At 36.2% G+C, this 20283-nt stretch overlaps 1 protein-coding gene and 1 pseudogene across 23 annotated transcripts in view; both read right to left on the bottom strand.

Annotated features, from left to right (window-relative positions):
* NCK1 (NCK adaptor protein 1) overlaps nucleotides 1–20283 on the bottom strand; it is an 81291-nt gene that overhangs the window by 30279 nt on the left and 30729 nt on the right. For 3 of the 23 annotated variants that reach the window (XM_072726922.1, XM_072726925.1, XM_072726929.1), the window contains 3 exons: nucleotides 12527–12708; nucleotides 12169–12212; nucleotides 9180–9278 (listed from right to left, as the gene is read on the bottom strand). The exons of 9 other annotated variants lie outside the window; for them this stretch is intronic. The gene's annotated coding sequence lies outside the window, so the exon portion shown is untranslated. The remainder of the gene's footprint in view (nucleotides 1–9179; nucleotides 9279–12168; nucleotides 12213–12526; nucleotides 12709–20283) is intronic. 11 more of the 23 variants (XM_072726932.1, XM_072726935.1, XM_072726936.1 and 8 more) reach the window with 7 other exon arrangements.
* LOC112932577 (small nucleolar RNA SNORA62/SNORA6 family) lies at nucleotides 5659–5805 on the bottom strand (annotated as a pseudogene).

Below are 20283 nucleotides of genomic sequence, written 5' to 3'. Positions count from 1 at the left end.
TCATTTCCATCTTCTAGATGCTGCCTCCATTCCTTGGCTCATGACTGCACCACTCTGACCTTCAGTGTGATCCTCACATCTGTTTCGCTTACTTGAACCCTCTGCCTCCCTCTCATAAGGACCTTTATAATTTACAGTAGCCCACAATAATAATCTAAAATAATCTCCCCATTTCAAAATCCTTAACATATGCATATTCTCTTTACGTAAGGTGACATTCACAGATTCTGGACATTAGGATTTGTACATCTTTAGGGGAGCCAGTATCGTACCTACTGCCAACACCAAAAAACAAAGAGACTAAGTTTAAAAATTGGCAAAGGACAAAGAGCAATTATGTAAGAGAAGGGACAGACAGTCCAAAAGTATTGTAAAAACCAAAAAACAAACAAAAAAAAACAAGTTGATTTAATGCTCCCCAGAATGTATAAAATACGCCTTCCACTACATTACTGGCATTATAATTAAAAATTGATATACAGCTTAAATTTTTAATTATGTAAATTTTCAACACATACAAAGTAAGGAATAGTATAATGAACCCCATACCTATCACCTAACTTAAATTATCAGTATTCTGCCTTTGCAGTTCATCTATCCCCCCAATTATTGGTAATGGTGTTGGGATCCTAGGATTTCACCTACAAATCCTGATAGTTAAGAACACATACCCCACAAAAGTTAGCAATGAATCAAGCGCTCTTTTACCTTTTTTGTCATGGGTCCCCCACCTCATAGCAAAAAGAAGTTAAGTCTGGTAAAACCTATAACCCCGAGTAAGAAAAAGGTTTTAAATGCATAAAAATGCAAGACATGGCAAATAAAGTATACAAGAATTCAGTTATCAAGATATTTAAAAAAAAAAAATTGTACTGTTAAAAATGTAAGTGCTTCTTCATTAAGGCTAAGAGCACCTGCAACAATTCTTTCCTTTTATCCAATACTAATGTTCAAGTTTTACTAAGTATATTTAAATAGTCTTTTATAGTTGGTTTGTTTGAGCCAGGATCTCAACTAAGTCTATACATTACTCTTTAGTTAATGTTTCCTATCTCCTTCATCTATATAACAGTTCTCTTTCCCCACTATTTCCACATGATTTATCAAAGGACTCGGCTTCATTTGTCCTGTAGTACTCCCTACATTGTGGATTTGATTGAGGTGCATGTTCATGGTGTTCCTTTATCTCCTCTATCTCCTGTAAATTGATAATTTTATCTAGAAACTTTATTGCCCCATCCCCCCAACCCAGGTTCTTTTGTTGTTGCTGATGCAAGAATAGTTCACAGATAATTCCTGAGAACTACTTATTGCCATAATACAGGAGGCACCCTATGTCTGGCTGATGTTTAAAATGAATGATTACACTAATACACAGGCTCTATAAGAAAGGCAAAATAGATGCTTCTGTGTGGTTAGAACAGCAACTAGATAAACAGCAGAGTTCATTTGTTTCCATTTTTTGGAGAACACTTTAGTTTTCCTTTTAAAAATTTAGTTATTTTTAAAGTTTATTTATTTATACAGGTTATCTCTATACCCAATGCTGACTTCACGACTCCAAGATCAAGAGTTGCAGGTTTTCTGAACGAGCCAGCCAGGTACCCTTAGAATTTAATTTTAATTCATTATTATATAAAGCATTTAGATGGTTCTAAAAGTGTAACAACCAAGTAAGGTACATTCAGAGTTCTGCTTCCATATTCACCTTCTCTCTCTTGTGTCTCCTTTTCCCTATGGGATAACCATTTTTTATTGGTTTTGGTTTATCTTTCTATTGTTTAAATATGTAAGAGGAAACATATGTAAATTGGAAATTCTAATTTTCATGTCCCCTCACAACATGTATACACACAAAGGGAGGGGCACAAGGGAGGGGCACGCTATGGACTGTCTGAACCTTACTTTTTTCAGTTTAACAATATATCCTGAACACCATTCCAAAGCAGTATCAAAGTTCTTTTCTAACTATTACACAGTACTTCATCAGTATAGAAGTATCTCAGTTTCCTCAACTAGATCTTACTGATGGACAAGGAGTTGTTTCCAGCCTTCTGATATTAAATAGTGCTGCAATGAAGTCTAATACACATGTCATTTGTTTTTCTGTTAGGATACTTTTGGGTTAGTCATAGAAGTAAGAATGCTGAATTGAAGCTTAAGGTTTACATAAGTTTGTGAGATAGTGTCAAATTCCCTATCCATAGGTTCTTTTATTTTTAAGATTTTATTTATTTATGAGAGAGAGAGAGAGAGAGAGAGAGAGAGAGAGGCAGAGACACAGGCAGAGGGAGGAGCAGGCTCCATGCAGGGAGCCCAACGTGGGACTCAATCCCGGGTCTCCAGGACCACACCCTGGACTGAACGCGGTGGTAAACCACTGAGCCACCGGGGCTGCCCCACCGTAGATTCTTTTTTCCTTTTGTATTCTCCACAATATATGGGAGTGATTATTTCCTCACAGTATCACCAACAAACTGTGGATTTTGGATATTTTGCCAAATAGGTAAGAAATGGCATTTCAGGGACACCTGGGTGGCTCAGTGGTTGAATGTCTGCCTTCATCTCAGGGTGTGGTCCCGGGGTCCCAGGATCAAGTCCCACATTTGGCTCCCTGTGGGGAGCCTGCTTCTCTCTCTGCCTGTGTCTCTGCCTCTTTCTGTGTCTCTCACGAATGAATACATAAAATCTTACAAAAAAAAAAAAAAAGTGAGGGGCATTTCAAGCAGTTTTTATTTGTATTTCTCCATTACAGTGAAATTAAGCAACTCTTCCCAAATTTAAAGGATTTACTTTTGTTTTTCTGTGTGGACTACTTGTTTACATCTTTTGTCCATTTTCTCAAGGGATAGCTTTTCTTTTCCAATTTTTAGAAACACTTTATATGGTAGGAATATTTGCCCTTTGTCTTTGATATAAATTGTTTCCAGTCATGGGTCTTTTTAACTTGGTTATTATATTTTAGGTATAAAAGTTTTTAAGAAGGGGCAATGGGGGTGGCTCAGCTGGTTGAGCATCTGCCTTTAGGTCAGGTCATGACCCCAGGGTCCTGGGATGGAGCTCCACATGGGCTTCCTGCTCAGTGAGAATTCTGACTCTTCCTCTTCTTCCACTCATGCCCCACCCCCAAATAAATAAATAAATAAATAAATAAATAAATAAATAAATAAATATTTTTTAAAAAAAAATATTTGAAGAATTTGACAATACTTGCCAAAATTTTAAGTGCATATTTCTTTGAATCAGCAATCTACACACAAGAAAAAAGTAATGCAAGTATCCAAAGTCATAAGAATGTTTGCTATGGCATTGCTATTAACTGTGAAAAATAAGGAATAAAATGTACACCAAGAGTGGCAGGGTAAAGTGGTCAATAAATATTAAGCAAAAATGCAAATTCCAAAACAATAGGATTATAATTCTATTTTTTTAAAAAACTCCCATTATATATGTTTGTACATGTATTAAAAAGTTCTAGGAGGATATACATCAAATTATAAAAGCGATGGCCTAAGTGAATGGGAAGATTGGTAAAGCTTATTGGTTCATACTCCACAGATATGTATGCTTTGAATATTTTACAAATAATTACATATTACTCTATTATTTTTTAAAGATTTTATTTATTTATTCATGAGAGACACAGAGAGAGAGAGAGGCAGAAGCATAGGCAAAGGGAGAAGCAGGCTCCACACCGGGAGCCTGATGTGGGACTCAATCCCAGGACCCCAGGATCACGCCCTGAGTCGGAGGCAGACGTTTAACCACTGCTGAGCCACCCAGGCGTCCCTACTCTATTTTTTAAAAGTGTACCATAAAAAGAAAAAACTGAAAGCTATAAAACAATAGGAATTGGCAGCCAAAACACAAAGTAGGGGGGTGAGGAAACATGGAGGAAAGTATGAAGAAAAAGAAATGAGAAATAAGGGTATAAAGTAAATCTGTTTTATTGTAGAATCACGACTAAAACCTAAACAATTAGAACATAAAGAAAAAATGCACAAGAAACAAAAACATACAAAAATAAAACAAAAAAACACTAATAAGTTAACTTTCCTTTGATGACCATTTCTTCAGTTAAGTAGCAGATAAAAGAGCTAACGTGATTTTAGAGTCCAGATAATAGGGAAAACTATCTTTAAACACAAGAAATAGTGATAGGACCTGCTTATACTACAAGACAGACAGCAACTGAGGCCAAATGAGAAAACAAAGTAATGTTTCCTATTTCATGCTTACTCTGATCTCATGCCTACTCTGAAGCAAAACTAAGAGAAGATGGGTTGAAACATTTGCATTATTTTAACAGCCATTTCCCTCTTGATCTCTTTTAGCCAAATTTAGTTCAAATTATATTACTGAACATGGAATGACTCCACTCTTCTTTGATCCAGCCAAGAGGCCTGGTTTGTAAAGCTGGTCACTTAATATTCTATATTCTCCCACAAAAGCTTCAGCTTGGGGCAGCCCTGGTGGATGAGCGGTTTGGTGCTACCTTCAGCCTAGGGCATGATCCTGGGGACCAGGCATCGAGTCCCACGTTGGATTCCCTGCATGGAGCCTGCTTCTCCCTCTGCCTGTGTCTCTGCCTCTCTCTCTCCCTCCTTCCCTCTCTCTCTCTCTCTCTCTGTGAGTCTCATGAATAAATAAAATCTTAAAAAAATAAAAAAAGGTTCAGCTCCATGTTTCCAACTACATTCATGATATTTATACTTGGATGTTCTAGGCCCCTACTCTTACTTTCAGGAACTGGGTTCCTGTCCTTTGGTCTGTGTCCATATAGATGGCACTTGAACCCAGGAAGCCTTTACTAACCAGTGTCCAATTCCTGCCTGACATCAAGTATCGGCTTTTCTTGATAGAATCTCAACTGCCTATTTTGATCCCCACTGATTGCCTGCCCTGCTCTGATAATACAAATTATCATGGACCCTGGAACTGACATCAGTCACTGTTTACAGTACTCACATCCTGCTTGCCTTTTCTTCCTGGGTTAATTTCCTGATCTCATTTTGTTTTTCAAATTCACCTCCAATCTCATTCCCAAACTAGACCTATATATACATATTTGCTGATCATACTCCTGGACTTTCCTGATCTGGTTGTTACAAGAATAGGACTAAATGGACATTAAAGAACTCAATTACTTCAATGTCACTACAGACAATACAGAATTTACTATTCTAGAGATCTGCAATAAATGATCATTCCTCATTATTAGAAAGGAATCAGTAGACTAAATTGGAGAACACCTACTGGCTTACAATCAGAGGTTTTTATACCCTTTCACAAAGGTTGGGAGTTGTTAAAAATATGTAACTCTACACCAAGGAATGTTTATCGAATGTAGATAAGTCAGGTATTTAACCTAACATTTCCCTTACAATAATCCTTTGAAGTATAATCCTCACTTTACAAAACAGGATACAAAGAAGTTAAATGGCTTTTAACCTTTAGAAAATAAGTGGTGGAAACTGGAAGACAAATGCATGTTCTTTTGACCTCCTCAAGGTTCATACACTTTTTTAAAAATTTTAATTCCAGTAGATAGCGTTACATTAGTTTCAGGTATACAATACAGTGATTCAGTGCTCATCATGATAACTGTACAAGTTGATATACTTTTGATTCCCATGTTGCCCACCCCCTCTTTTAAATACTTGTAGCAAGAATTACCATCAAACTCCACTCATTGGGCCAGAGACTCCTGTGGTATTAAAGTCTTGCCTCTCATGTAGCACAATACCTACACTGAGTTCATCAGCCAGCCAGTACCCTCAACTCCAACCTCTAACAATGTGTAGTACCATGCTGCCTTGTAAAGACCAGAAAATAAGAGTACAAAGTTATAAATGCATGGAAACCAACTACCTACTAAATTAGCAATTCTTAAACTATTTAGTCTCAAAACCCCTTTACATACTTAAAATTAATGAAGACTCAAAATGGTTTTATGTTGATTGTATCGATCAATATTTACCACATTGGGAATTAAAAGTGAGAAAATGTTATTTTTAAATTCAACTAAATATGGTATTTAATCCAATACAGAACTTTTTTTTTTTTAAGATTTTATTTATTTATTCATGAGAGACTCCATGCAGAGAGTCTGACGTGCAACTAGATCCTGGGACTCCAGGATCATGCCCTGAGCCAAAGGCAGACGCTCAACCACTCAGCCACCTAGGCATCTCAATACAGAACATTTTAATGAAAATTCTCTTTTCCTTGAGACGCAACGCCTGGATGGCTCAGTGGTTGAGCGTCTGCTTCGGGCTCGGGCCATGATCCCGGAGTCCTGGGATAGAGTCCCATATCAAGCTCCTTGCATGGAGCCTGCTTCCCCTGTCTCTGCCTCTCTCTCTCTGCCTCTCTCTGTGTCCCTCATGTATAAATAAATAAAATCTTAAAAAAAAATATTTCCCAAACAAAAATATCAGTGAAAAGAGTGGTGTTATTTTATATTTTTGCAAATCTTTTTAATGTCTGACTTAATAGACTCTTCTGTTTCTGATTTTAATGTACCGCAACATACTGTTCTGGTTGAAAAGAAAACTTGGTGTTACACAGATATGTAGTTGGAAAAAGAAGAGTACTTTTAAGAGTCTTCACAGATATTTGTGGATATTCTTTATTGGTACTACACTAAAACTTGACAAGTGGTAGAGTTTCTTAAATACTCGTTTGTTATGTGGAATCTGAAACTACACTCAGTTATATTAAAATTCATCGGCCTAAATATTTTTAATTCCAGGGAAAATGGGTATAAGCAGCTTCTCTCTCCAACTAATTACAACTAAAATCTCCAGAAAAAAATACAAAGAATCAGCTCCTGAGGATTCTGAAAAGTAAATAATATCAGGCAGACTACAAAGGGAAATCAATCTGAAAAAAAAAAAAAAAATCCATCAACAATAAATTTCCTTTTGGTTTCCCCCCTTCTGCTTTATTTTCTGGCTTTGACCCAAAGGTAGGCACAACAGGAAACGTAACGGGTGCATCAGGAAAAAACTCAAGAGAAGCTCATTTGGCCAAAAAGGACGGGTGGAAAGGCTCTTGAAAGCCAAAAGACTGTGGGTTAAATCTCTGAGGCTTTATTTCTTCTTTTTTCCCCCTCTCCCAGTGCTGTCTCAAGGCCAGCCTCAGTTGTGGATCTGCACCACTGCCACAATGGTGGCTATGGCACATACAATAAGACCCCAAGGGAAAACTTAAACCTCCAGGTAAAGGAAGAGAAAAAGTAACCAGCTGGTGCAAAGAATATGGGGGAAATACCCACTATCTCACCACTTCATCCTTAAGTCAAGCACAGCCATATCCAGAACTGAGTAACAACATGAAAGACTAAAACTCATAATAAGAGAAGCCAACCTTTCTGGTAAAAGGAACCAGGAAGAGGGGTTGCTGAGGATAGGTAAATATGGGGAAAACTCTCATGAGAAGAGAGCTGATGAAGGCAATCTATAACAAAGACTCTCTTCTTGACTAGTCAAGCTCTTCTGAGTCCTCTTCTTGACTAGGCCTCAATCTTGGCCTATAAAAACTGCAGACTCTTAACATCAATGATTTTGTCCATGCTCTCACACTAAAAGACTTAAAAAAACACTAGTCATTTCATTTTTTTTTTTTAAGGTTTTCTTTATTTATTCATGAGAGACATACACACAGAGAGAGAGAGGCAGAGACACAGGCAGAGGGAGAAGCAGGCTCCATGCCGGGAGCCTGATGTGAGAATCGATCCCGGGTCTCCAGGATCACGCCCTGGGCTGAAGGTGGCGCTAAACTGCTAAGCCACCGGGGCTGCCCAACACTAGTCATTTCTAATGGCTTAAGGCCACATCCCAAGGATGACAGTTCCATCCCCTAAAAGTTCCTGCATGAGGAAGCTTGATATTGCAAGAATTTACTATGTGTTCTACCTGAAGTTGGTGACGAGAGGCCCCTATAACCCCTTTTAGTTACTTTAGAAAGCTTGCAATTATAAATATTTCCACTGCACCTTTAAAATATAAATCTTCTACCACGTTGAAGTGTTTTCTCAGAACAGAGAGCCATCTCTTTAAAATGTAAACATTCAATGTGGCACCTATGTGGCTCAGTTGGTTAGGCGTCCAACTGTTGGTTTCAGCTCAGGTCATGATCTCAGGGTCTTAGGATCAAGCCCCAAACTATGCTCCGTGCTGGATGTGGATGGAGCCTTCTTGGGATTCCTTCTCTCTCTCTCTGCCTGCCCTGTGCACACACACTCCGATCGATCCACCTATCAATCAATCAATAAAATGTAAACTTTCAGTGAGATACAACTCATTCTTGCTCTCAGTCCCTGTAGGAGGGTAAGGGCCTCTTGTCATAAAGATGTTTGTTTCTCCTCTGGGTAAGTGTCAATTACAAATCCAGATGGCCTAGTCAAGTAGACCAATTAAAAAGGCATTGAAACCTTAAGTACAAAATAGCTATCACCCAAGTTCGGGACCATCCCTGACTGTTAGAGATAGCACAAAGACTCAAACAGTACAGCAAAGATCTAGAAAATTAAACTGATGCTGGCACTACTACCCACAAAAAGCAAAAAGATGGGTTTGAATCTAATCAGATTGATGTGTGCTAAAACAACAGCAAAATAAAAATTCTCTTAGAGATTTTAACAGGATCCAAAGCCTCACAAAATAATACTTAAAATATCCAGTATACAATCTAAAATTATTCAAAATACAAAGAAGTAGGAAAATCTGGTCAAAAGGTCAAAGAAAAAGATAACCAATAGGTGCCAACCAAGAAATGACCCAAATGTTGGAATTATTAAGACTTAAAAGCAGCTGTTATAACCATACTCCATAAGGTAAATGTGAACACTCTCAAAAGTAACAGAAAGATCTCATCTGAGAAGGAGTAGTTATTAAATAGGATCAAATGGAAATTTTATAACTAAAAAAAATCACAGTATTTGAAATAAAAACTTCATTGGAGAGGCTGAGTAGCAGAATCAAGATGATAGATGCATTAATTTCCTATGGCTGCTGTGACAAAATACCACAAACCAGGTGATTTAAAATAACAAAAATTATTCTGTCATAGATCCAGATATCAGTCAAGGACTCAATCAAGGATTCTGAAATAAAGGTGTTGACAGGGCTATATAAACTGTCTCTGAAGACTCTAGAGGAGAAAGTACACTTTACCTTGTCCAGCTTCTGGTGGCTGTCAGCATTGCTTGTGGCTACATCACTCTGCCTCTGTGGTCATGCCTCTTCTTCCTCTTCTATTAAATCTTCCCCTGCCTCATAAAGCCACATATCACTGAATTTGGGGCTCATCAGATAATCCAGTATAAATTCAACCTCTCAAAATCCTTACCATCATTAATCACACCTTTTGCCATGTGAGGTAATGTTCATAAATTCCAGGGATTAAGAAATATTTACATCTTTTTGGAGGTTGCTATTCAGCACACTACAATAGAGGAAAGATAAGGTGACCCTGAAGACAGATCAATACAAATTATCCAAGCTGAAGAACAGAGTAGGGAAAATATTTTGAAAAGGAACAGGGCTTCAAGGACTTTGAGACAATATCAAAAGAACTACTATTCATTCTTTGGAGTCCCGAAAGAAAAGGTAATGGTGTAGAAAAAGTACCTGAAGAAAAGGTGGAAATTTTCTAAAAGTATGCAAAGGACTTAAATTTATAGATTCAAAAAAATAAGGCAAACTCCAAATAGGATAAACTCAGACCATGTACAGGTACATCATAATCTGACCGCTAAAAAGAAAATCTTGAAAGCCACAAAAGAATGACAAATTACATATGTGGCAGTGGTTCTTAATTGGGGATTATTTCATATCCAAGGGGATATTTAACAATGTCTGAAGTCACTTTTTATTGTCACAACTGGAAAGAGGGGGACAGAATGGTGCTACTAGGAGAGGGCAGGAATATGCTAAACATCCTACAATAAATAGGACAGCCGTCCACAGTAACAAATTATCCAATCCAATGTGCTAAGATTGAGAAAACCTGATATAGGAGACAATTTGAATGACTAAGAATTTCTCACCAGAAAACAGGACCCACATCTTAAAACTGCGGAAAGCAAGCAACCAACAACACAGAATTCTATACTCAGTGAAAATATCCTTTAGTAATGAAATGAAAAAAGACATTCTCAGATGAAGAAAAAACTAAAGCTATTTTGTTGCCAGCAGATGGCCTCTAATAGAAATATAATCAAAGGTCTTAAGGCTAAAAGAAATTATCAGAGGAAAACATGAAATTTCAGCAATGAAGGAAGAACAAAAAAATGGTATATATCTGGGTGAATATAGTAATATTTTTTCCATCTCTTAAACTCTTTAAAACACGCATAGCTTTTGAAAGGGAATATAATACTAACACGGGGGTTTCACATATGTATAATTCATATGACAATTATATAAAGTGGGGAGGGCAATGGGACCTATATGATTGTAAGCTTTTATGTTCTATTTTAAGTGGTAAAATATAAATTCTAGATATACTGTGAAAAATTAGTATATAAAGTAATTATAATCTTTAAGGCCATCACTAAAAAAATAGGACAAAGAAATACAACCAAAAACTAGTACATACAATAAAATGGATACTAAAAAGTACTCCAAAAAAAACAAGATTCAAGTGTTATCAGATAACCATTTTGAATATAATGATAGATGGCATAAAAGGAAAAGGATCATGCAAACAGGAATCAAAAGAAAGCTGGAGTTGCTATATAAATGCCTAAGAAATAAATAAATAAATAAATGCCTAAGAAAGTAGATTTCTGAACAAGGAAAACTGCTGGGTAGAGAGACACAAGATAATGAGAAAAAGGTTAATTCATCAAAATGACAATTTAAAAATATATATATATATATTTAATAGAGTTGCAAAATACATTAAGCAAAAGTGATTAGAATGGAAAAGAAGTAAATAAATCCACTATTCTTGAAAATTGCAACTACTTTCAGTAATCCATAAAACAGGCAGAAAAGCATTAAAAAAAATCGAAGATTTAAATATCATCAACCAACTGAATGAATCTAATTGACCTTTACACAACATTACATTCTAAAGCAGCATAGACATCTTTTCAAGTGCATGTGTAATATTCAAGACAGATCACATTCTGGACCATAAAATAAACGTTAATAAATGTGAAAGAAAAAAAAATGTGAAAGAACTGATATTGCACAGCATATGACCTCTGACCATGACAGAATTAAACTAGGAGTATTAGAAAGATAACTAGAAAATCTCTACGTATTTGGAAATTAGACAACACACTTCTAAACAACTCATATATCAAAGAGGGAAATTAGAAAATATTTTGAACTAAGTAAAAATGAAAACACAACATATAAAAATTTGTTAGATGCACCTAAAGTAGTATTTTATTATAAGGAAATTCATGGTATTAATTGCCATTAATAAAATGTTAGAAAACAAGTCCCAAATCAAAAATAATGTAAGTTTCTAGGCACCTGGGTCACTCAGTCAGTCAAGCATCTGACTCCTGATTTCAGTTCAGGTCTCTCTCTTTTCTTTTTTTTTTAAGATTTTATTTATTTATTTATGAGATACACAGAGACCTAGGCAGAGCTCCTTGTGAGGAACTCAATGCAGGTCTCATTCCCAGGACTCCAGAATCACAACTTGAGCCAAAGGCAGACACTCACTGAGCCAGCCAGTGACCTCAGTTCAGGTCTTCATCTCAGGATCATGAGTTCAAGCCCCATGTTGGACTCCAAAATAATAGTAGTAGTAGTAGCAGTAATAATAATAATAATAATAATAATAATAATAATAATAATAATAATAAACACTACTAATAATGTAAGCTTCTGCCCTAAGAAACTAGAAGAATAGCACATCAAGCCCAAAGGAAACAGACAAATTACTGAAATGAAAGAAACACAAAACATAAGAGAACACTATTGCTATGGTCTGAATGTTTATGTCTCCTCAAAATTAATGTTGAAATCTTAACCACCATAATTATTATAAGTAGTGCCTTTGGGAGCTCATTAGGCCCTAAGGATGGAATTCTCACGAATGGGATTAGTACTTTCATTAAAGAAATCCCACAGAGATCCCTAGCCCCTTCTACCATGTGAAGATACAAGAAGCCTGCACATGGAGGAGGGAGGGACTCACCTGACCATGCTGGCACCCTGATCTCAGACTTCCATCTTCCAGACCTGTGAGAAATAAGTTTCTGCTGTTTATAAGCCACCCAGCCTGTGCTATTTTGTTTTAGCAGCCCAAACAATAAGACAGAAAATTGGTACCAAGAATGGAAGCTGTGTTTCTGACAGATATCTAAAAATGTGGGAGTGGCTTTCAAATAGATAATGGGTAGAATCTGGGGGCGCATGCCAGAAAAATTCTACATTGCCATTAATAGACTGTTAAGGTCAAATTCTTCTGAAGGCTCAGAAGGGGAGAGCTGTAAGCAAAGCCTAAATCCTTTTTTTTTTTTTTTTTTTATTTGAGAGAGTGTGCACACACGTACCTGCATGCACGAGTCACGGAGGGGTAGAGGGAATGGGAAAAGCAGACTCCTTGCTGAGCACAGAGCCTGATGTGGGGCTCAATCTTAGGATCAGGATCAGGATCTGAGCCAGTAGATGCTTAACCAACTGAGCCACTGGATGCCCCAGTTTCGATCCTAAGTGGTCATGAACAGAATGTTGGCTGAAATACAGAGCATTAAAAAAGAGACATCAGGCCCAAATTGGAGTTGCTCATGCTAAGCACCACGTCAAAAAAAATTAAGACTAAGACTCAATACCTGACATAATTGCAGTTTCAGCCTCTCCCAGAAATGTAACCTTTAACCAGTCCATCTGGAATTACCTGGTCACCACCAGTGAGGTAATACATCCAACAGACCCCATCTGTCCTCCATCGGAAGTTGATCGTATCTGAAATAATCCACTCTGCTACAAACTTCCTTTTCCTGCCCCTGCCTATAAAAGCTTTTAATTCTGTATAGCTCTTTGGAGCTCCTCTCTATCTGCTAGATGAGATGCTGTCCAATTCATGAGTTGTCAAATAAGCCAGTAAGATCTTTAAATTTACTCAGTTGAATTTTGTTTTTTAACAACAATAAAACCCAAGCTGATGATGCCTCAGACAGAAATGAGGTACATGTTATTGGAAACAGAAAGAAAAGTGATCCTTATTATGACAAGACACTTGGCTGAACCATATTCACGTCCTAATGTTTTATGGAAGGGTAGAACTTGTGAAGATGAAACTGGCTATCTATCTGAGACCATTTCTAAGCAAAGTGTTGAAACTGTGGCTTGGATTCTCTTGAATGCTTATAGTAAACACGGAAAGAAAAATCCCTTGGGATCCCTGAGTGGCTCAGCGGTTTGGCCTGCCTTCGGCCCAGGGTGTGATCCTGGAGTCCCACATCGGGCTCCCCGCCTGGAGCCTGCTTCTCCCTCTGCCTGTGTTTCTGCCTCTCTCTCTCTCTGTGTCTCTCATGAATAAATAAATAAAATCTTTAAAAAAAAGAAAAAAGAAAAAGAAAAATACCTTAAAGATGGAACTGTTAAAAGGGGAAATTAATTTAAAAAGTAGAAAATTCTCAGCCTGCTGTAGCGCAAAAAAAAAAAAGAGAGAGAGAGAGAGAGAGAGAAAGAAAACACATTCAGAACACTAAGAGTGTTCTAAGGGGAAAGGGATCCTTTGATAGAGATTAGTATGGGTGTGAAAATCAGATTCAATCAGCCACCCCAGCAGGAAGCAGCCAGTTAGAACGAGAAAAAGGCAAGAAGGAATGAAGAAAGATTTTCAAGCCTTCTTAGATTTTATAGGATATAACCATAGAATTATTCCACTGCAAATGTAAGATACTCCTCAAGACAAGGGAAGAAGGACCTAAAAGGTGACTCAGTGATTATTAAAACGCTGCCTCCCCCATTTCAAAAGAAGAGGCCATCACCTGGGTTTCAACAAGCTAGAAGAATCCCAGCCCAAAGCTGTGGAGGCCAGGCCAGTAGAGCCAATGGCATATTATTTCACCCTAGGGAGAATGCCTCAGGTTGCACCCAGATAAGTCCCAGAACAAAAATATTTAAATATTTAACATTTTTAAATGGTCAAATACTTGAACAGATACTTCACCAAAGAAGATAGAAGTTTCTTCCACTATCTGAGAGTATAGCATTCCTATGAAACCTTTCAGAAGCCAAAATGACATAAAATGAAGTATATCTCCTGCTTTCTGAAAGTTCAAGTCTCATCATTTTGCTTTTACTAAAGATCTACATTAGTACCTGCTTTCACCAACCAAAAGAAATCTGAAAAGGATTTTCACTTTTACAAAAAAAAAAAGCCATTACTGTACTAATGTGGGTCTTAAGTGGCATAACATGAACTTTTGGAAAGAGGGGATACTGTACAATGACGACATATAAGCTTATGTGAAGATCTTCAATATCATAAGTCATTAGAGAAATGCAAATTAAAGCCACAAAATGATATCACAACACAGCAAACTAAATGGCTCAAAAAGATAAGGGAGGTAGTAATGAAAAAGGACAAGGAAAGGAAGGGAAAGAGGTAAAGGAGAAGAGAGAAGGAAACACAAACAGTACTAGGTGCCAGTGAGGATGCAAAGCAACAGGAAATCATATATTGCTTGTGGGGATGCAAAACAGTAAAGCTACTGTTTTATATAGTTACTAAGTGTAACAGTTTAGCAGCTTCTTATAAAGTCAGACATACATTAACCATATATGATGATCTCACTGAACCAGACTCAAAAGGTTATGTATGACATTCTGGACTACAAAGCATGAAGGGGTAAAGAATTGTTCTGAATTAAGACTGTGGTAGAGATTGCATTACTGCGTCAAATCTCAATCACACTCCAAAAAGTGTCAATCTTACTGAATGTAAACTAAAATATATAGCAGAAAATATTCACCGCTCAATCTTACACTTTAAATGGACCTGTGTTTACTCACGTATGATTTTGTATCATCATGCAATATACGTTCACTAAGTTTTACAGATCTTCAAATATTGACATCTTATTATAAAGTATCATTGCATTCATATAGCCTCTGGAAACTCCAGAGTGACAATGGAAATTAATATCTCAGTATAATGAAAATAATCTGGTCTTGCAGACTCTTTAAAAGGTATTTTAAGAGCTCTAGAGAATTGTTAATCTAAATAGAGAAATAATAACATCAGGCCAAACACCTAAAAAACACCTATTCTTCCCCAACCTTTTACAAATTCATTGGGTATATCTATATATTAAATGACACTAAGTTTGTCAAATCATTTTACCAAATGATACTGTGTATGATATGTAAACTATGAGGAAAGGTACAGTTCATGTCCCTTTGTATGTATATAGACCATGATAAATATGACCATTTTTGGCAAGCCAGTTGTTATATTCTGAGGAAAAAGTAAGGAACCAGCTAGTGAAAAAAATTCTAAAGAGAAATCTCTCATGCTAATACAAATGCAATTTTAGATTCTCTTATAGTTTAACACATAACTTGACAATTTCCTGTTTCTGATAAAAATCAGCAGAGTGACAATACCCAAGTGACTAACTCCGGAAGTTTGGTTGGGCTACAGATCTTTCGGTAAACAATGAAGGGGGAAAAAATCCCCAAATAACTAATTTCAATGTGCTATAAGTAATGAAAAAAAGACAAAACAGTTCATAAGATGATTTTACTCTATTTTTAAACCCTACTATCTTGTCAAGTAATTTTGATTGTTAAACACTCTTAGAATGAAACATGGGTAAGAATCCCATCATGGGAAAAATAAAAATTATAGGCTAGTCTGAAATAAAGGCTCCTTAAAAAATCAAGCCCCCCCCCCCCCTTTTTTAAAGAATAAGTCAAATAAAATGCCATCTTATTCTATTTATTTTTGGAAATAGCACTTTGAAAATATCCCCAATATAAGCAAACACAAAATACAATACAAGCAAAAGTCCGGTGCATATCAAAATTCATTCATTTGACAAATATTTACTGAGTAGTTATTAGACTAGGAAGACACAGAGCTAAGGCCTGAGAGTAAAGAAAGGCATATCAAGGAAAATATGCTCTCAAAAAATATCAACTGTAGGGGCAGAGTTGGTTAAAAGTGGCTGGCTCTTGATGTCAGTTCAGGTCCTATCAGGGTCCTGGGATGCAGCCCCTTTTAAGGCTCCCCACTGAGCAAGAAGTCTGCTTCTGGATTCTTTCTCCCTCTGCCCCTCTCCCCTCTAAAATAAATACATAAATCTTTTTAAAAATATCATTTGTAATTCTACTTTTCAATAGCTTATTTAATTAATGCCTTACATACATACAAGGCATTACTCCTTATATGATTATTTTGTCAGGTATCACAAAATTTTACTTATTACCTTGATTTACAAATAGCTGTACCAAGATCACCTTAAGAACATATCACCATTCTATAATGTGAAGAATATTACATTTTATATAATGAGGCCATTATGTTACCACTAATGTAAAAGGAGTATAAGAATCTTGCTAAAATTGCTAAATGAGCAATTATGGTATAAACTACCAACTATATATAAAAAAAAACATAATCAAGAATTTAATGTCATAATATAACAAATGTAAACACATTAACTGATTTAACCCTTAGTGTACTACATGGCAATTAAACATAAATGGGTTGGAAATTGACTATAATCATGTTTTTAACGTATATTTTTTAAACTGTGGTACAATACATGTGATGGACTGATTTTTTTTTTCTCCTCCAAAATTCAGATACTCACCTCCTATCCTCTAGTACCTTATAATGTGACTATAATTTGGAGATAGAGGTCTTTATAGAGGTAATTAGGTAAAATAAGGTCATTAGGGCTAATCCAGTATGACTGGGATCATTTTATAAGACAAGTTGAACAGAACACAGACATACTCTGTGGGAAGACCATATGGAGACACTGGAAGAAGACAACCATCTACAAGTCAAAGAGAGAAGCCCTCAGAAGAAACCAACCCTGAAGACAACTTGATCTTAGACTCCAGCAACCAGAATTTTTAGACAATAAATTTCTGTTGTTTAAGCCACCCAGTCCGTGATACTTTGTTATGGCAGGCCTAGCTAATAATACAATACACATAAAACTTACCAAATGAACCATTTTTAAATGTCCAGTTTAAATACGTTCATGATGCTGTACAGCCACTGCCACTACCCATCTCAAGAACAATTTTCATTTTGCAAAACTGAAACTCTATTACACTTTAGACAATAACTCCCCAATACAGCCAAACTACCAATTAAAATTAAGTATAAAAGAAGAATCATCATTTTTGGACATTTTCAAAAAATTTAATTCCAATTCACTCTGACTTAAGAAACAATCAGAGGATATGTTCCAGAAAAACTAGAGTAAAGCAAGAAAAAAGATCCAGGAAGGATGTGGGAAGTTCAAAAACCAATGAAGAAAGGCAAAAGGAATTTCCCGAATGCTAGCAAAAGTAAATTAGGATCAGAAGATTAAAATTTAACAGTCCAAATTGGAGTAAGATTCCAGAAAAAAAATTGCTAAGATTATCTGACAGATAGGACTATGTGAACAATTATATACAAATACATATTTTATAGACCTATTGGAGAGGGTGGGAAGGCTTAACTATAAATTCAAAGACAATGAACAAAATTTTAAATGTGAACCATATAAATTTCTTAAAAATTTCAGAAAAAATAAATTACACAAGAAAGACAATTTAATCATAGGAGGTGGGTCAGCTATAAACAATGAATATATAATCACAATGATGAAAATGCTGAATATGAATATACAGTTTTTCAAAACAATGGGGCTAAGAAATATAGATGAAAAAAATAAATGGGGGCACCTGGTTGGCTCAGTAGGTAGAGTATGTGACTCTTAATCTCAGGGTTGGAAATTTAAGACCCACGTTGGGTGCAGAGATTACTTAATAAATACATACATACATACATACCCTCGTTTACCTTAACAGAAAATTAACAGATGTTTAAAATTAATGAATCAGGAGATAATACTAACAATTTTATGTTTTTTTACTCATCAAAGTAATACATGAACATAGTTTAAAATGTGAAATAGTGCTGTAAGGCCTCTAACAAAAGTAATAGTCCTTTGTTCTCCTCCCCCCTTTTCCTCCTGTTTGTCTCAAGAAGTAATCACTTTCAACTTCTTTGAGCTGTTTCAGAAGCAACAGCTTAAAAAGTTGAAAGTGATTACTTCTGGTAGAAAAAGGGGAGCAAGACTGGTATTTTTGTAATTAGGTCTTTTAGCACTATTTGACACTTTAATCTACATTCATATATTACTTTGATAATTTAAAAAATTTAGAAAACCTCATTGATTCCTTAAAAATTAAAATTAAGTCAATCAAAATGATGAATAGCTAGCTGACTTTTAAGCTGTATCAGCATCCATTTTTTCTCTTTTCATAACAGTATCTCAACTTCCTTCTCAGAAACTATCCTCTCCATCCCCGTTCCAATTCTATTTTGACACTCTAGATGGAGTTCCAACAACTCAGGGGTAGTATATGCAATTCATGCCTAGCCAATCAGAATATTAAATTCCCTTAATTGCTGTGACTAGTGAAGAATGGACTTAAAACCTAAGTTGTTCACTAGGAAAGACTCCTGGGATGTCAACAGGAGTTACTGGGAAGGTACTTTAGCTTTTCCCAACAGACTTAAGCCTGAAAGCAGAGTAAATATAACAGTATAGAACCTGACAATGAAAGTGAGAGTTGCAGAGAGATTAGATTCCATTTTTCAAGCCTCTAAATCTAATTATTCCTCAATCCAGAATCTACCCCTATTTTATTTCATAAACCAAAATTACTTTTCTGTTAAAATAAACAAATAGAGTCATTATATGATAACAGGTACCTGACAGAGTATCAAATATATATATTTTAAATTTGTTTAAGTAATCTCTATACCCAACATGGGGCTCCAACCCACAATCCTGAGATCAAGAGTCTCATGCTCTTCCAACTGTATCAGCTAGATGCCCCTAGAGTATCAAATTTAAAAGAAAATGAAAATTCTGTAAGAGAGACTTCAGACATAAGAAAAATGCAGTTATAATATATTAAAATAATAATAATAATAATAATAAAAGAATAAAAAATGAAGATTAAGGAAGTTATACCAGCAAGTATAGATATTCCCAAATTTAACAACTCTGTGTGTGTGTGTGTGTGTGTGTGTGTTGTAAACACCCTGGAATAGGTTTAAATGAAAGCTAACACTGAACACTATGTGGAGCTTATTAACAACCAAATCACTGATTTAACCAAGTTTTCAACTTGTTCATTATTTATCTTTGGGCCCTACTACATGTGAGGCACAGTAGGAGCTATCCAGCTTACAAAGCTAAATCTGTCCTGAAAGCTTACAGTCTATTGGGAAAAGTTCTATTTCTTGCTAGTTATTACTAAAAGTACTATTTATTGTTAATTACTCCAACTGTAATGCTGACTCTCATTAAACTTATTCTGCATCACAAACTATGCCAACTGCATCTATAAACTAGATCCAATGTACTGCTACTATTTATATATGTTTAGCTATCTCTGAGCCAATAAAACCACCCATCTTTTCAATTTATAAACTCTTAGCTCCCAGAATTCACCTATTTTATTTTAAGATTTTATTTATTTATTCATAGAGACATAGAGAGAGAGAGAGAGAGGGAAAGACAGGCAGAGGGAGAAGCAGGCTTCACGCAGAGAGCCCGATGCGGGACTCCATCCTGGGGCTCCAGGATCACACCCCGGGCTGCAGGCAGCGCTAAACCGCTGCGCCACCGGGGCTGCCCGAATTCACCTATTTTAAGATGTAGTATAACAACAAATGGCCTGCCTTGAACTCCAAAGGCCTAAAAAAACAAATAATATAATGGTCCAGAGGATGCAAACTAGATACCGGGTATAAAAAGGACAGATCCAGAGAAGCAGCATGACAACCTTATACCCATTCATTCTAAGACAAAGGCTGCACTTTCTGGTTTTATTGTCCTCATATAGGGTAATGCCAAAAAGGGAACCACTAATATTTAGAGAACAGCTTTCATACTCCATGTGTCATCCACTGAGTTTCTGGGAAATACAAAGTATCTTCCTGAGACATGGAAGCAGGGATTTTATTCAGCCTAGATTGCCTCAACATCAAGTGGTGGGAGAAAAGACCCTCATAAACAAACATGTCCTTTACTTAAGGGGAATAGAGCTCAACTAG

This window comes from Vulpes vulpes, chromosome 11, assembly GCF_048418805.1.
Source record: "Vulpes vulpes isolate BD-2025 chromosome 11, VulVul3, whole genome shotgun sequence".
Classification (NCBI taxonomy): Eukaryota; Metazoa; Chordata; class Mammalia; order Carnivora; family Canidae; genus Vulpes; species Vulpes vulpes.
The sequence above is the reverse complement of the archived record's forward strand: the minus strand, read 5'-3'. Positions and strand labels throughout refer to the sequence as shown.